A 12,240-nucleotide genomic window follows, 5' to 3' on the forward strand; every position below is an offset into this window, starting at 1 on the left:
CACTAAAACTCCCCCTCACTTAGCAAATTCATCACATTTGCCATTAAGAGAGAGAGAGACCCACAGATAGAAGAAGAGAGGAGAGTGAAATGCCCTAAGTTCACTATTCATCACCACATTCAATCACACATAACTTTTAATCCGTAGTTTCGATCGAAGACCTGTTTCTGGCTACGCAACCACCTCATCGCGTTCTTCGATTCTATACCATTTTTGCAGTGAGTACTTGAGCCATTTTTGAAATCTCTCTTGAATTCAAGTTTTGGGAGTGGATTGTTGAGATTTTTGTGATTTTGATGTAATAGGGGAGCTCTAGCATAGATTGTAGTTGGAGTCTACCTTAGTTTCAAATGGGATAAGGTAAGGTGACTTTTTCCTTCTTTAAATCTCTATTTCAGGTGAGCCCTAGGTTCATATATGTGTGATGTGATGCCAGGGCATTTTGGCCAGTTTCACTGACCTTTTCTTTACTGTTTTATGGTAGTTTCAGGCATTTTCTTAGTTAATAAGCAAGTTTTGGGTAGATAATCACTTACATCTTGATTCAGGCAAACATTGTGAATTTTACATGATTTTATGAGAATTATGCATGAATTGAATGGCAAAATGGATGATGCATGATCTCATGAGTTAGAACCTAGCTTTGATGCACTTTACTTGCTTGATTTTAGGACAAAAGAAGCAAGGAAGATGCCACGTTAATAGCCACGTTAGTCTAACTAACGTGGAATGGGAGCTAGCTTGCAACGTTAATGAGAAAAGCGATCGCCAATAACGCTTTCGAAAGCTATCATAGCCCACGTTAGTTGCCACATTAACTACATTAACGTGGAAGCTAACGTGGAGGAGAAGTAAAGCTCCAACGTTAGTGGTAAAAGTGAATACCACTAACGTTGGGAAAAGGGGCACACTTAGCCATGTTAAGAGTCATGTTAATTACATTAACGTGAACTCTAATGTGGAAAGAACAAAGAAGTGCCAACGTTAGTGACACTCACCTTTGTCACTAACGTTGGACCAAGCCACTATTAGCCACGTTAGTTGCCACGTTAATTACATTAACGTGGAAGCTAACGTGGAGGAAAGAAATGATGAGCCAACGTTAGTGACACTCACCTTTGTCACTAACATTGGAGATGGCAATCACCACCATGTTAGTGGCCACGGTAATACAATTAACGTGAGGCACTAACGTGAGAAGGGGCGTTTGGAGCGTTAGTGACAAAGGTAAGTGTCACTAACGCTCTCGAAGCTGAGGCATGCCCACGTTAAGAGTCACGTTAGCTACACTAACGTGGACTCTAACGTAGGGAGGAAGGGTAACAAGAAAACGTTATTGGAAAAGGTGAATGCCAATAACGTTTGCGAAGGACCAAGAGGCAACGTTAGTGGTCACATTAGTTTAACATGGACCATCTTGGGTTAAGAACGTTAGTGAAAAAGGTGATCGTCACTAACGTTTCCGAACCTACATTTTCACTTAACGTTAACACCACTAACGTCCTAACTAACGTCCATGCCTAACTCACACTTTCTCTGCAAGCAAAGCTGAGCCCACTGAAGACTGCAACTGCTTCAACTAAAGATCCAAAGGCCCATATCCAAGACTTAAAGAGCCAACTAGAAGATCAGAAGAGTAGTATATATAGGAGTAGTTTTGAACTAGTAAAAGAGCTTTTGGGGGGCATTGGGAGAACTACTCTCTGTATAATTTTACTTTCTCTGCAACTTCTAGTTTTACTTTCAGAATGTATTTTCCATCTTGGCTTTCCATTCCCAGAGCTATAAACAACTAAACCCCTTTCATTGGGTTAGGGAGCTCTGTTGTAATTTGATGGATCAATAATTGTTTTCATTATCCTTCTTCTTTCTTTTCTCTTGATTTTACTAGAAAGCTTTCAATCTTTATCCAATTGGGTAGTTGTCTTGGAAAAGAAGCTATTCATACTTGGATCTCTTCGGAACCTTGGAAGAGGAATGAAGAGATCATTCTAGAAATGCTTTCTCATGTTAGACCAAATTGGGGTTTGGACGGATATAATGACATATAATTCTCCCAATACTTTGATTTGGAAATACATGTGGTATAATCAGTGACCATACTTCATCTCTTCTCATGAGCAATTAGACCAAGGAATTGGCTATTGATCAAGATTTGAGAGATTGAATTACCAAGGAATTGGAATTCAATCACTTAAGATTGCCAAGGAGATCAATGAATGCATTGATTGAGGAAGAGATGAAAATAAACTTGATCCAGAGAATACAACATCTCCTGAGCCCAATGAACTTTCCATTTCTGATCTTACCCATTCTCTTTACTTTCTGCCATTTACTTTTATGTTCATCTTCCCCATTCCCCATTTAAGATTCTGCAATTTACTTTCCGTCATTTACATTCAGTTCTTTATTTCCAGCATTTACATTTTTTGCCATTTACTTTCCTGCCATTTACTATCCTGAAATTCTCAAATCAAATTCTGCTTAGCTTAACTAGAACATTCCTCCAATTAAAGTTACTTGACCAATCAATCCCTGTGGGATTCGAACTCACTCTATTGTGAGTTTTTACTTGACGACAATTTGGTATACTTGCCGAGGGAAATCTGTTGAGAGACAAGTTTCCGTGCATCAAGTTTATGGCACCGTTGCCGGGGATTAATCGTGATTAACAAACTACCGGTTGATTAATTTACTAGATTGGACACTTTTCTTTTGTCTTTATTTTATTTTGCTTCTTATTTTCTTTTGCTAACTAACTGTTTGTGATATTGCCTCATTAAGAATCCCGCATTTATTACAATGGGGATTCCAATTTCTTTTGGTGATTATTGTTTGAGACAGAGCTTTTTGCAGGAAAGAAAGGAGCATCCATCATATTTTAGTCAATCAAATTTCATGGAAAACTCTCCACCACCACAGAATGATTCACTTTACTATGCTCATGGTGGGTGGGAGTATCAAGAACATGAAATGGGGTACTTTCCAGAGCCACAAAATGGTCCATATTTTGGTGAAATTGATCACTACTCAAGTTGTGGCTGGGAAGATCAAAATCAAAGATATTTCACTCATTCATACCCCATTCATCAAGAGCCATCACCTCTCAATTATCCAACCTCACCTCCAAGTTTTACATGCCTAAATTCTTCATCACTTGAGTATACCTCAGCACAAAATTCTGTCCCAAATCCATACAATTTATTTTACCATCCACAAAACTCAATCCACTACCCACAAGAGTCATACCACTTTCAGAACACACAACCACAAAACAACCAATTTCATTCACAAGCCAACCCTAACCAACCATTACAACCTACCCAACCTCCTTTAGATAGACTTGCTAGGATGGAACTCATTATTGAAGAACTCAAAACAAGTAGAGAAGAAGAGAGACTCGCTAGGATAGAACTCCTCCTTGAAGAAATGATAAAGACAAACGAAGAGGAGAAAATAGCAAAAAGAGACCATGAAAAAAAATTGAGACAGAATGCACAACTCTATTATGAAGAACAATTCATTGAAGAACTGAGATTACAAAGAGAGACCACTTCACTCTCTCCAGAAATAGAGGAGTTCATTCAAAGGTCAAGAACAAGGGAAGAATCAGAAGAACAAGAAAAAGAGGCAGCCATACCAAGTGAGATTCATATGAAGAAGGAGGAGGTTGTGAGAGTATATAAGCCTAAGGCTCCAGACCTAAAGAGGTTACTAGGAGTGACAAAGGAACATGCAAACTCACTCCCAAAAGACTCATTGCAACATCATGTAGAAGAAAGGGAGGAAGTCAATCAAGGGAGCCCACACTCCAATGAAACAGAGAGTTGCATAGAGGGTGAGTTCATTGAACCACCAATTCAAGAAGTTCTTGATGAAGAGGATGCTCCAACCATCATACAACACCCAAGTCCTGAAATTAAGGTGGTGAAGGCAATCAACAAAAGCACTAAAAAGAGGATGGTGACCAAGAAAAGAAGGACAATATCCATGAAGAAAAAAAGGTCAACCAAAAGCCATCCCACCCCTATCCCAACAAGCAAGTTTCCTCAAGCTAACAACAAAAGAAAGCTTGCTGGGGAGAGGCACTCAAAACAAGGGGCATTAACTGGCTCCTCTTTCCTCTTGAGGTCATTCCTCTTAACAAACTGGAAGAAGAGGAAGAAAGTCATGAACAACATGTCAAGCTAATGACATTAAAAGAGTGCTTCGTTGGGAGGCAACCCAACCTAAGGTAGTTTCCTTTTCATGATCATTTCAATAAAAGTTACAAGTAGTTTGTCCTGTATTGCGAGGAGCTAAGCTTGGTGTTGCACACCAAAATAATCCAAGAGTGAATGTGTAATTCTAAGTTTGGTGTTCTACCAAAGATTTCAGTTAGAATCACACTACACCTCTTCAAGAGCAGATTGCTAGCCCCAACCAATCAGGGAAACCACTTGACAAGAGTTTAGTTTCTAGTTCATAGTCGTTTTAGTAATAAAAGCACATAAGGTTCTCTGCATGTATTCCATCTGTTGCATTAGGCAAGGAACTAAGTTTAGTGTTCACACACCAAATCAGGTTCAGAAATTCACAAGCATACATGCATGCTAACTATTTCTCAAGTGCTTTGGGAACAAGCAACTTCTAATAACTTTGCAGGAATTCAATCAAATCTTCGGGAAAAATGGTGCACCATCATCCAAGGAGGCGAAGAAGGATGCAAAAGCTATGGACGATGACAACAAAGGGATGGCTAGAAGTCACCACCAAAAGGTTGTATTGTTACTTGATTCCATATGCTTGGAAATGCTCAAATTGAAAGTCTGAATGTATCCCTGATTATTAGTTACTCTTTAGTTTAAATAACTAAGATTTAATGTTCGTTTTTCCCCGCCTTTGTCATATGTGTGCTATTCCAAGTTACCTGCTGCATTTTCACCTTGCTCACTTGTATGCTTGTCCTTTAAGTCAAATAAAAAAGAGAATGTTATGAGAGAAACCAGTGTGATGTTCAATTTGTGGAGTAAGTTCTTAAGCTTGTGGTGTAGTAATTACTTAGCTAAGTTGGTTCACCAACAAGGTAGGAAGGCAACCATCTGTCCTGAATCATATGCTTGAAACACACCCCATGAGACTAGCTAAATAACAAGATCCTAATAAGAAAAAGGGAAAGAAAAATGAAAGTTGAGAAATAAAGAAAAAGAGTAAGAAATAAGGCTAGGCACCAAGGGTTGAATCTTGAGGCATGTGTCTGTGGTGCTCCTGTGTAAAGGATATACTTGGATGAATAAGCTCTCAGGGGTGCCTTATCACTTGGTAACTTGGGTTAACTAACCCGGGATTATCAGCTGAAAGTCCACTATCAAGAGTAACCTTTGCTACAGAACACTTAGTAACCCAAAGAGGTGCTGGACACCAAGGTCTCAAGTAAGAAAATAACAAACCATGTTCCTGTGGTGTATATATATGGGGGAAAAAGACTTGAGGGAGTAAGTCCTTAGGGGTGTCTTAACACCCAGCACCTTGAACCAACTGGTTCGGGAGTGCTGACTGAAAGCTTATCTTAAAGAGTCGCCTTCTCACAAAGCACCTAGTCTAAGAACACAATTAAACCCTGAAAAGACAAAGGGATCAATAAATAAAAGTCTCATAGAGTGAAATCAAGTGAGTATTCCAGGGCATGATAAAGGTCTGAAAGCCAGTAAAGGAATGAACCTAAGTTGCTATGCATGAAACCCCATAAAACCAAGGACATGACTTCCACAATAATGACTCATTTCTCTTGTCATTTCATCATTCTCATGTTTCAGTACTTGCTTAGGGACAAGCAAGCTTTAAGTTTGGTGTTGTGATGCCAGGACATTTTGGCCAGTTTTACTGACCTTTTCTTTACTGTTTTAGGGTAGTTTCAGGCATTTTCTTAGTTAATAAGCAAGTTTTGGGTAGATAATCACTTACATCTTGATTCAAGCAAACATTGTGAATTTTACATGATTTTATGAGAATTATGCATGAATTGAATGACAAAATGGATGATGCATGATCTCATGAGTTAGAACCTAGCTTTGATGCACTTTACTTGCTTGATTTCAGGACAAAGGAAGCAAGGAAGATGCCACGTTAATAGCCACGTTAGTCTAACTAACTTGACCATTAACGTGGAATGGGAGCTAGCTTGCAACATTAATGAGAAAAGTGATCGCCAATAACGTTTTCGAAAGCCATCATAGCCCACGTTAGTTGCCACATTAACTACATTAACGTGGAAGCTAACGTGGAGGAGAAGTAAAGCTCCAACGTTAGTGGTAAAAGTGAATACCACTAACATTGGGAAAAGGGGCACACTTAACCACGTTAAGAGTCACGTTAATTACATTAACGTGAACTCTAATGTGGAAAGAACAAAGAAGTGCCAACGTTCGTGACACTCACCTTTGTTACTAACGTTGGACCAAGCCACTATTAGCCACGTTAATTACATTAACGTGGAAGCTAACGTGGAGGAAAGAAATGATGAGCCAACGTTAGTGACACTCACCTTTGTCACTAACATTAGATGGCAATCACCACCATGTTAGTGGCCACGTTAATACAATTAACGTGAGGCACTAACGTGAGAAAGGGCGTTTGGAGCGTTAGTGACAAAGGTAAGTGTCACTAATGCTCTCGAAGCTGAGGCATGTCCACGTTAAGAGTCATGTTAGCTACACTAACGTGGACTCTAACGTAGGGAAGAAGGGCAACAAGCAAACGTTATTGGAAAAGGTGAATGCCAATAACGTTTGCGAAGGACCAAGAGGCAACGTTAGTGGTCACATTAGTGCCACTAACATTGAAGTTAACGTGGACCATCTTGGGTTAAGAACAATAGTGAAAAAGGTGATCGTCACTAACATTCTCCTACCCACATTTTCACTTAACGTTAACACCACTAACGTCCTAACTAACGTCCATGCCTAACTCACACTTTCTCTGCAAGCAAAGCTGAGCCCACTGAAGACTGCAACTGCTTCAACTAAAGATCCAAAGGCCCATATCCAAGACTTAAAGAGCCAACTAGAAGATCAGAAGAGTAGTATATATAGGAGTAGTTTTGAACTAGTAAAAGAGCTTTTGGGGGGCATTGGGAGAACTACTCTCTGTATAATTTTACTTTCTCTGCAACTTCTAGTTTTACTTTCAGAATGTATTTTCTATCTTGGCTTTCCATTCCCAGAGCTATGAACAACTAAACCCCTTTCATTGGGTTAGGGAGCTCTGTTGTAATTTGATGGATCAATAATTGTTTTCATTATCCTTCTTCTTACTTTTCTCTTGATTTTACTAGAAAGCTTTCAATCTTCATCCAATTGGGTAGTTGTCTTGGAAAAGAAGCTATTCATACTTGGATCTCTTCGGAACCTTGGAAGAGGAATGAAGAGATCATGCTAGAAATGCTTTCTCATGTTGGACCAAATTGGGGTTTGAACGGATATAGTGACATATAATTCTCCCAATACTTTAATTTGGAAATACATGTGGTATAATCAGTGACCATACTTCATCTCTTCTCATGAGCAATTAGACCAAGGAATTGGCTATTGATCAAGATTTGAGAGATTGAATTACCAAGGAATTGGAATTCAATCACTTAAGATTGCCAAGGAGATCAATTAATGCATTGATTGAGGAAGAGATGAAAATGAACTTTATCCGGAGAATACAACATCTCCTGAGCCCAATGAACTCCCCATTTCTGATCTTACCCATTCTCTTTACTTTCTTCCATTTACTTTTATGTTCATCTTTCCCATTCCCCATTTAAGATTCTACAATTTACTTTCCGTCGTTTACATTCAGTTCTTTATTTCCAGCATTTACATTTTCTGCCATTTACTTTCCTGCCATTTACTATCCTGAAATTCTCAAATCAAATTCTGCTTAGCTCAACTAGAACATTCCTCCAATTAAAGTTGCTTGACCAATCAATCCCTATGGGATTCGACCTCACTCTATTGTGAGTTTTTACTTGACGACAATTCGGTATACTTGCCGAGGGAAATCTGTTGAGAGACAAATTTTCGTGCATCATGATGTTCGATGATATTAGAGTTGCTTGGTTGATTTTGGTGCTTGGGTTGATTTTGGGTCACTTAATGGAGCCTTGGAAAATTGATCAAACCTTGGATCCTTTCGGAGTGAAAATCAAAGAGTTGGAAAGCTGTCGTCAATTAAGGTACGAGTTTTGGTTTTGGGTAGGCACTATATAAAGTTATATGACTGGCTAGATTAATTGCCTTAGGGTAGGATTGAATGGAAATCGTTGGTTGATGATTGAATAATTGTTGTGATATAATGTGAAATTGATAAATGAACATGTTGAGTTTGAATATGAATTGTGCTTGGATACATGTTATGGTTGATTGCCTTTGAAAGGCTTTGATATGAAAATTGGGTCAGAGGCCGCAATAGGGTGACCTATCCCCTACTTGGTAAGTTATGGTAAGTGGTGTAAGTGCCATGTTGTGAGTTATGGTTGAATGATAGGTTTGGATAGGCAATTATGAGTTGTGATTGTTGTTGTGAATGGACATTTTGACCTTTTATGCTATATGAGCTGAAATTGGATTGATTAGACTTGCTTGGATAGAAGGTGAGTGAGTGTTGATAAATGTATGTCGATGGTATCTAGAAGTGGTTTGTGATGGTTTGGAATGAGGTAAATTGGAGAATTAGTGAAAATGACATTATACAGATTTTTTGTAAAAATGGATATTTTACCAACTTTAACGGGCCATAACCTGGCACTCAGAGTTTAAAATTTGATGAAACCTGTCTTAATTAAAGATAGTGACGAGAGATTTAAAACAATTTAAGAATAAAGGAAAACAAAATTTTGTAGAGAAAGTTATGAACGATTGAAAATTGATGTTTTAAACTAAAATCTGAGATGTTGCAGAAAAACTAGAATCCTGGCCTGTGTGTGCAAACACGGTACAGTGCGCATGCACCACTCAGAACGAGGGTTGCAGCTCATGCGTACGCAAGAGGGGTGATGCGTATACACAAGAGGAAAATTGCATGTTGTGCATACGCACGAGGGTGATGCATACGCACAGCTCCTGTTTTTGTGAATAAACTTTGTTTTTGACTGTCTGGCCTTCCCGGTGAGCTTGTAAACTTCTGTAAACTCCTTAAGATGTCTGATAGATGGTGATTATGAATATGAAGAGATATGATTGAGAAATGATTATATAAAGTATGATTTTGTTTATGATCTAGATTATCCTTGACTTGATTATGTTAGTAACGAGTTTGATAATGATAATGATTATGATTGAAAGTGTAGCGGACACTATATCCCAAGAGTATGGTGGATACTATATCCTTGATAGCATATTCTCTCAGAGTGTAAAAGTGTGACGGGCACTATATCTCGAGAGTGTAAGAGGCACTATATCCCAGCAGTGTGGTGGGCACTATATCCTGAGAGTGTGTCAGACACTATATCTCGAGAGTGTGTCAGACACTATATCCCTGAATACACAAGAGAGGCAATGTCCGGATTAGCTACCAGATGTTTTGGATTTTGGTAATCTAACCGACACGTGAGCTCATGGCCAGTAGAACATGAATGCATCATGTGCATCTATGTGTAATTGTTTGAGTGTGCATCTTGTGTTTTGATTTGCCTAAGTCAATATCTCTATTTAACTGCTAATTGTTGTAATTGCTTTTGTTTGTGTTTGAATATTATTACATGTGCTTGCTACTGCTAAACTGATTATTAAGTTGAATGATTTGAGATGCTGAGATATGTTGTGAAGAACTGAGGTTATGAACTACTGGTATAGCTAAGAACTTAGCGTATTTCCCCTGTTTGGATTAGAAAAACCTTAGGTTTGAATATTGTCTATTTGGAGTTTAGGATTGTCTAGTGAGTTCATGTAGTTTTACATCGTCTCTATTTGGAACTGTTATCCTACTGGAAACCCTCAGAGGCTCACTCATTGTGGATTTTGTTAAATTTTAGATACAGGACATGACGCACCTCGCTGAGTGTGCCGGACTCTCTTTGGAAAGCAAAGGCTCTTTTGCATTTTGTACTTAGTATAGTTATTCTCCACTTTTATATATGTAATTGTATATCCCTCTTAGAGGTTTTACTTTTATAAAAATAGGATTGTATCTTGAGTATTCTTATATATATATATATCATTTTTGTATATTGACGCTTTTATCCTTACTAATACATGTGTGATGACTATTATCGCTTCTGTTTTATCCTTCTTTTATAGACTCCTAGCTATATTATTATCCTTCAACTATATATGTATGTACTTTTATTTTTAGGTGTCGTAATGTCTCACCACTTCTAACTTACGACTATAACATAAAATTTTGTGTGGTAAGATGTTACAACACCTGCAATGAACGTTGTTACTGATGTGGTTGACAATGATGAGGATGTTGTAGACATTACAAAGTTGTTTAGCAAATCTAGTACCAAGACTACTCCAGATAACTGAAAAGGGAACAAGTGAGAGTAGAAAATAACCAGAACAAGCTCAATATCAACTTGATTGGTATGAATTCGAACAAGTCAATTGGAAGTAGGGAGCAACCTCCAAAGGCAAACTTCTCTACAATCGGTATTGATTACAACATTACATCTAGGTTCCATTTTGGTTGGTTGTTATGTTCTTTTATTCTAAATATATCAAATTAATTTTTTTTATTTGAGTTAAATAAAATATTTGTATCCAATGTGATATATGAAATTCTAATTTATCCAAATTATTTATCTAAATTCCAGTCTTCTTCATCCTTCTTCCTCTGTCTTCTTGTTTTCTTTTTTCCACTACTTTTTTTTGTTCTTCTTCTTATTGAAGATTTGCCGTTCATTGCTATTAGTTGAGAAACTATGATGAAAGGTTAGAGCACTACAGCTAAAAACTTTACGAGATTGCGATGCTGAAGTTTTGCAATTAACTAAACTTCAGTTTTGAACTCCTGTAATCCTTGGTTGGAGTTCTTGGAAAGTCTCTTGATTGCAATCTTGGTTCCATTTGCAAGTGCCCCCTGATGATAACAATCGTTAGAATAAAACAATATGTGGAGTATATATAATACCACAGTTAGCATATCAAATTATTTTAATATCTTATAAACTGATCCATATCCTCCTTTTTCCAATTCATTATTGCTAGAAAATTGATTATTAGTGGCATAAACTGTAGTTGATAACTCAAATGTTGGGAGGTCCATGTATTCTTTTTTCCGTTTGTAATCATGTTGCTTCAACAAAAATATATCTAGCAAAATGAAAGAATGATACAAGAATAGAAATTAATTTGAAGTTCTGGAGTTTAACATGGTCAATGTAAAGAACAAGAAGACTTTTAATATTGTAAAATTATATTTCTGCCAAATATTGGAATATTAGTTCACTTATAGAATATCATATATTCACCTGACTCCTGAAGTCTTTTCTCCATAGAAATAATTCCAGCCCAAATATTATGATCATGATGATGAACAATAATATAGAGCCAACAATAATACCTTCTAGCTTTCTCTTGTTAGAATAATTTTTCTTCTTATCATCTGATATATCAAATATCAAGAGCATTGTTCAATAAGAAAATAAGAAGGAGGAACGAGGATCAAGAAGACTGGAACTCAAATAAATAATTGAAATAAATTAAGATTTTACGGACCATATTGAGTATAAATACAACTCTTATCATGTCACCTAGTTATTGTAACATTTAACATTTAACATGACAAAAATATGCCACTTAATATTCTGTTTGCTCATTTATTATTGAAAAGGATAAAAAACTAATATGGTGCTCGAACCTAATTCTGGAGCACCATTATAAAAAATTTTGAATTTCAAAGAACAAAATGAATAATCACGTAAATCTCATCTAATGTCAAAATGAAAATTTAGTTGATCAATTAGTTGTATAGGATATGCCCAATTGAGTGAATTCAACTCTTTAAGATAGTTCTACTATTATTTTATATAAACTTGGACCATAGCCTCCTATTGTCCATGAGAAATTCCGAAAATATAATTGACCACTTGACTAATTAAGTTAATTTGATTTCAACTACCAAAAAAATTATTATATTAAAATTAAGAATCTAACCTGCTAACTAAATAAAAAATAAACTTATGAGTTTAATTAATATGCATTATTGATCAACTGATCAACAGATCATATTCAAGAATTTAATTAATAACTTTTTATATAGTTAAAAGAAGGG

Source organism: Arachis hypogaea, chromosome 11 (assembly GCF_003086295.3).
Source record: "Arachis hypogaea cultivar Tifrunner chromosome 11, arahy.Tifrunner.gnm2.J5K5, whole genome shotgun sequence".
NCBI classification, from domain to species: domain Eukaryota; kingdom Viridiplantae; phylum Streptophyta; class Magnoliopsida; order Fabales; family Fabaceae; genus Arachis; species Arachis hypogaea.